Source organism: Oncorhynchus gorbuscha, linkage group LG11 (assembly GCF_021184085.1).
Source record: "Oncorhynchus gorbuscha isolate QuinsamMale2020 ecotype Even-year linkage group LG11, OgorEven_v1.0, whole genome shotgun sequence".
In the NCBI taxonomy this organism is placed as follows: Eukaryota; Metazoa; Chordata; class Actinopteri; order Salmoniformes; family Salmonidae; genus Oncorhynchus; species Oncorhynchus gorbuscha.
The window spans coordinates 16,509,368-16,515,391 of NC_060183.1; positions in this window are offsets into that span (position 1 = coordinate 16,509,368).

Sequence of the window (6,024 nt, forward strand, 5' to 3'; positions counted from 1 at the left end):
CAACAGTTTTTCCTGACTGCCACACGCCACACCTAAGACAACAGTTTTCTCAACCAGTAGGTGGCAGTGTTTTCAAATCAATTTGTAGAGACCACAGTTTACTTCAATGGTCTTCACCTACGCCTAGCTAGTTGAAAATAAATACGTGTGACAACGTTATACAGTTTATATTATAATAATCAACTATATATCGATTCAAACAGGCACCCCATCCTTTAAATAAGTCCTTTACGATGGCTCCGGCAAGTACCTCTTGTTATAGATGGTCGCTAGATAACTTGACAATCTGTACTAGTAGCAAAACAGAATGTATGTGCAGTTTCTCAGCAGTCAATGGTTTTTCACTGAACAGAACATTTGGTCTACTAATGTAACTCACCATTATACTAATATCCACATCAATAGTCCCATTGATAGACATTTTCGTTTTATTTAACTAGGCAAGTCAGTTAAGAACAAATTCTTATTTACAATGACGGCCTGGGAACAGTGGCTTAACTGCCTGTTCAGGGGCAGAACGACAGATGTTTACCTTGACCGCAACGGGGATTAGATCTAGCAACCTTTCATCTACTGGCCCAATGCTGACCACTAGGCTATCTGCTGCCATACATTCAGCTACTGTATTTATTATTATGGATCCCCATTAGCTGCAGGTGCACGGTAACTCTTCATGGGGTCCAGCCAAACCAAGGCAGTTATACAATTTGAAAAACATTACAATACATTCACAACAGATTTCACAACACACTACTGTTAGCTTGCTAGCACAGGCCTGCTAACCGTCTGCATCGCCGCGTCCCAAACACCCATATTTACTTTCTATCTCTTTTTGATTTTTAATTTGTTTATACCTCCCGGAAACCTGCCTCACCCAATGTGATACGGAATCGCTATTATTTTTTTATTTTTTAGAACACACTCAAGAACCCCCAGAAGCTAACCAGCTAACTAGCTACAAGCTATTTAGTCATTGTTAGTTTTTAACCTGGATAACACTCGCCAGTCCAGCTTCCCTGCCCCATCCACCGCTGCCCCCTGGACACTGATCTCTTGGCCACATAGCTGATGCACGCTGGACTGTCCATTAATCACGGTACTCCATTCTGCTTGTTTGTTTTATCTGTCGGCCCCGTTGTCTAGTCAACGCCATTTTACCTGCTGTTGTCGTGCTAGCAGATTAGCTGTTGCTGTCTAACCTACTGTTTTAGCTAGCTTTCCCAATTCAACACCTGTGATTACTGTATGCCTCGCTGTATGTCTCTCTCAAATGTCAATATGCCTTGTATACTGTTGTTCAGGTTAGTTATCATTGTTTTAGTTCACAATGGAGCCCCTAGTTCCACTCTTCATACCCCTGATAACTCCTTTGTCCCACACATGCGGTGACCTCACCCATTACAACCAGCATGTCCAGAGATACAACCTCTCTCATCATCACCCGGGGCCTGGGCTTACCTCCGCTGTACCCGCACCCCACCATACCCCTGTCTGCGCATTATGCCCTGAATATATTCTACCATGCCCAGAAACCTGCTCCTCTTATTCTCTGTCCCCAACGCTCTAGGCGACCAGTTTTGATAGCCTTTAGCCGCACCCTCATACTACTCCTTCTCTGTTCCGCGGGTGATGTGGAAGTAAACCCAGGCCCTGCATGTCCCCAGGCACCATCATTTGTTGACTTCTGTGATCGAAAAAGCCTTGGTTTCATGCATGTCAACATCAGAAGCCTCCTCCCTAAGTTTGTTTTACACACTGCTTTAGCACACTCTGCTAACCCTGATATCCTTGCTGTGTCTGAATCCTGGCTCAGGAAGGCCACCAAAAATTCAGAGATTTCCATACCCAACTATAACATCTTCCGTCAAGATAGAACTGCCAAAGGGGGAGGAGTTGCAGTCTACTGCAGAGATAGCCTGCAAAGTAATGTCATACTTTCCAGGTCCATACCCAAACAGTTCGAACTACTAATTTTGAAAATTACTCTCTCCAGAAATAAGTCTCTCACTGTTGCCGCCTGCTACCGACCCCCTCAGCTCCCAGCTGTGCCCTGGACACCATTTGTGAATTGATCGCCCCCCATCTAGCTTCAGAGTTTGTTCTGTTAGGTGACCTAAACTGGGATATGCTTAACACCCCGGCAGTCCTACAATCTAAGCTAGATGCCCTCAATCTCACACAAATCATCAAGGAACCGACCAGGTACAACCCTAACTCTGTAAACAACGGCACCCTCATAGACGTCATCCTGACCAACTGGCCCTCCAAATACACCTCCGCTGTCTTCAACCAGGATCTCAGCGATCACTGCCTCATTGCCTGTATCCGCTACGGAGCCGCAGTCAAACGACCACCCCTCATCACTGTCAAACGCTCCCTAAAACACTTCTGTGAGCAGGCCTTCCTAATCGACCTGGCCCGGGTATCCTGGAAGGACATTGACCTCATCCCGTCAGTTGAGGATGCCTGGTCATTCTTTAAAAGTAACTTCCTCTCCATTTTAGATAAGCATGCTCCGTTCAAAAAATGCAGAACTAAGAACAGATACAGCCCTTGGTTCACTCCAGACCTGACTGCCCTCGACCAGCACAAAAACATCCTGTGGCGGACTGCAATAGCATCGAATAGTCCCCGTGATATGCAATTGTTCAGGGAAGTCGGGAACCAATACACACAGTCAGTCAGGAAAGCTAAGGCCAGCTTCTTCAGGCAGAAGTTTGCCTCCTGTAGCTCCAACTCCAAAAAGTTCTGGAACACTGTGAATCCATGGAGAACAAGAGCACCTCCTCCCAGCTGCCCATTGCACTGAGGCTAGGTAACACGGTCACCACCTATAAATCCATGATTATCGAAAACTTCAATAAGCATTTCTCAACGGCTGGCCATGCCTTCCGCCTGGCTACTCCAACCTCGGCCAACAGCTCCGCCCCCCCGCAGCTCCTCGCCCAAGCCTCTCCAGGTTCTCCTTTACCCAAATCCAGATAGCAGATGTTCTGAAAGAGCTCCAAAACCTGGACCCGTACAAATCAGCTGGGCTTGACAATCTGGACCCTCTATTTCTGAAACTAGCCGCCGCCATTGTCGCAACCCCTATTACCAGCCTGTTCAACCTCTCTTTCATATCGTCCGAGATCCCCAAGGATTGGAAAGCTGCCACAGTCATCCCCCTCTTCAAAGGGGGAGACACCCTGGACCCAAACTGTTACAGACCTATATCCATCCTGCCCTGCCTATCTAAGGTCTTCGAAAGCCAAGTCAACAAACAGGTCACTGACCATCTCGAATCCCACCGTACCTTCTCCGCTGTGCAATCTGGTTTCCGAGCCGGTCACGGGTGCACCTCAGCCACCCTCAAGGTACTAAACGATATCATAACCGCCATCGATAAAAGACAGTACTGTGCAGCCGTCTTCATCGACCTTGTCAATCACCATATTCTTATCGGCAGACTCAGTCGCCTCGGTTTTTCGGATGACTGCCTTGCCTGGTTCACCAATTACTTTGCAGACAGAGTTCAGTGTGTCAAATCGGAAGGCATGCCGTCCGGTCCTCTGGCAGTCTCTATGGGGGTGCCACAGGGTTCAATTCTTTGTGGAGTCCCTGCCAATTGACATGGTGGATGAAGATGACCTGGAGCAGATTAAGGCCATGGCTCAGAAAGCCTCCTTCCTCACCAGAGACCTGTCATCGAGGAAATGACACAGTCCATACTGTATTTAGACTGTTAGGATTTATTTGTAGTGTTATGGTGTGATGTACCATCTGTCTATAGCTATAGGTAACTGCCAAAATAAAGGAAACGCCAACATAGTGTCTTAACAGGGTGTTGGGCCACCACCAGCCAGAACAGCCTCAGCGCACCCTGGCATAGATTCTACAAGTGTCTGGAACTCTATTGGAGGGATACAAAACCATTTTTCCATGAGAAATTCTATCATTTGGTGTTTTGTTGATGGTGGTGGAAAACGCTGTCTCAGGCGCCATGCCAGAATCTCCCATAAGTGTTCAATTGAGTTGAGATCTGGTGACTGAGGTTGGCGTATGGTTTACATCGTTTTCATGCTCATCAACCACTCGTACCCTGTGGATGGGGGCTTTGACACCATTGCCATGGTATCCAAAATAATGGCCTGCCCAGCATTTTTTTACATGTCCCTAAGCATGAGGTTTTTGGATATCTGGATTGTCTAATTATGTTTTAAAGTAAAACATTTTTGGGGGGAGACTTCAATGGAGAGAGAGGGAGCAATGGAGAGCGAGAGAGCAATGGAGAGAGAGGGAGCAATGGAGAGCGAGAGAGCAATGGAGAGAGAGAGAGCAATGGAGAGAGAGAGAGAGGGAGCAATGGAGAGAGAGAGATCAATGGAGAGAGAGAGATCAATGGAGAGAGAGAGATCAATGGAGAGAGAGAGAGCAATGGAGAGAGAGAGAGCAATGGAGAGAGAGAGAGAGCAATGGAGAGAGAGAGAGAGAGCAATGGAGAGAGAGAGAGAGCAATGGAGAGAGAGAGCAATGGAGCAATGGAGAGAGAGAGAGCAATGGAGAGAGAGAGAGAGCAATGGAGAGAGAGAGAGAGAGAGCAATGGAGAGAGAGAGAAATGGAGAGAGAGAGCAATGGAGAGAGAGAGAGAGCAATGGAGAGAGAGAGCAATGGAGAGAGAGAGCAATGGGGAGAGAGAGCAATGGAGAGAGAGAGAGAGCAATGGAGAGAGAGAGCAATGGAGAGAGAGAGCAATGGGGAGAGAGAGAGAGCAATGGAGAGATAGAGCACAATGGAGAGAGAGAGAGAGAAAGAGCAATGGAGAGAGAGAGAGCAATGGAGAGAGTGAGAGAGCAATGAGAAAGAGAGAGAGCAATGGAGAAAGAGAGAGAGCAATGGAGAGAGGGAGAGAGCAATGGAGAGAGAGAGAGAGAGAGAGCAATGGAGAGAGAGAGAGCAATGGAGAGAGAGAGAGCAAGAGAGAGAGAGCAATGGAGAGAGAGAGAGCAATGGAGAGAGAGAGAGAGCAATGGAGAGAGAGAGCAATGGAGAGAGAGAGAGAGCAATGGAGAGCAAGAGAGAGAGCAATGGAGCAATGGAGAGAGAGAGAGCAATGAGAGAGAGAGAGAGCAATGGCAATGGAGAGAGAGAGAGCAATGGCAAGAGAGAGAGAGCAATGGAGAGAGAGAGAGCAATGGAGAGAGAGAGAGAGAGCAAGAGAGAGAGAGAGCAATGGAGAGAGAGAGAGAGCAATGGAGAGAGAGAGAGAGCAATGGAGAGAGAGAGAGAGAGCAATGGAGAGAGAGAGAGCAATGGAGAGAGAGAGAGCAATGGAGAGAGAGAGAGCAATGGAGAGAGAGAGCAATGGAGAGAGAGAGAGCAATGGAGAGAGAGAGCAATGGAGAGAGAGAGAGAGCAATGGAGAGAGAGAGAGCAATGGAGAGAGAGAGAGAGCAATGGAGAGAGGGAGAGAGCAATGGAGAGAGAGAGCAATGGAGAGAGAGAGCAATGGGGAGAGGGAGAGAGCAATGGAGAGAGAGAGAGCAATGGAGAGATAGAGAGCACAATGGAGAGAGAGAGAGAGAAAGAGCAATGGAGAGAGAGAGAGCAATGGAGAGAGTGAGAGAGCAATGGAGAGAGAGAGCAAGAGAGAGAGAGAGAGCAATGGAGAGAGGGAGAGAGCAATGGAGAGAGAGAGAGCAATGGAGAGAGAGAGCAATGGGAGAGAGAGAGCAATGGAGAGAGAGAGAGCAATGGAGAGAGAGAGAGCAATGGAGAGAGAGAGCAATGGAGAGAGAGAGCAATGGAGAGAGAGAGAGCAATGGAGAGAGAGAGCAATGGAGAAAGAGAGAGCAATGGAGAGAGAGAGCAATGGAGAGAGAGAGCAATGGAGAGAGAGAGCAATGGGAGAGAGAGCAATGGAGAGAGAGAGAGCAATGAGAGAGAGAGAGAGCAATGGAGAGAGAGAGAGCAATGGAGAGAGAGAGAGCAAATGGAGAGAGAGAGCAATGGAGAGAGAAGAGCAATGGGAGAGAGAGAGATGG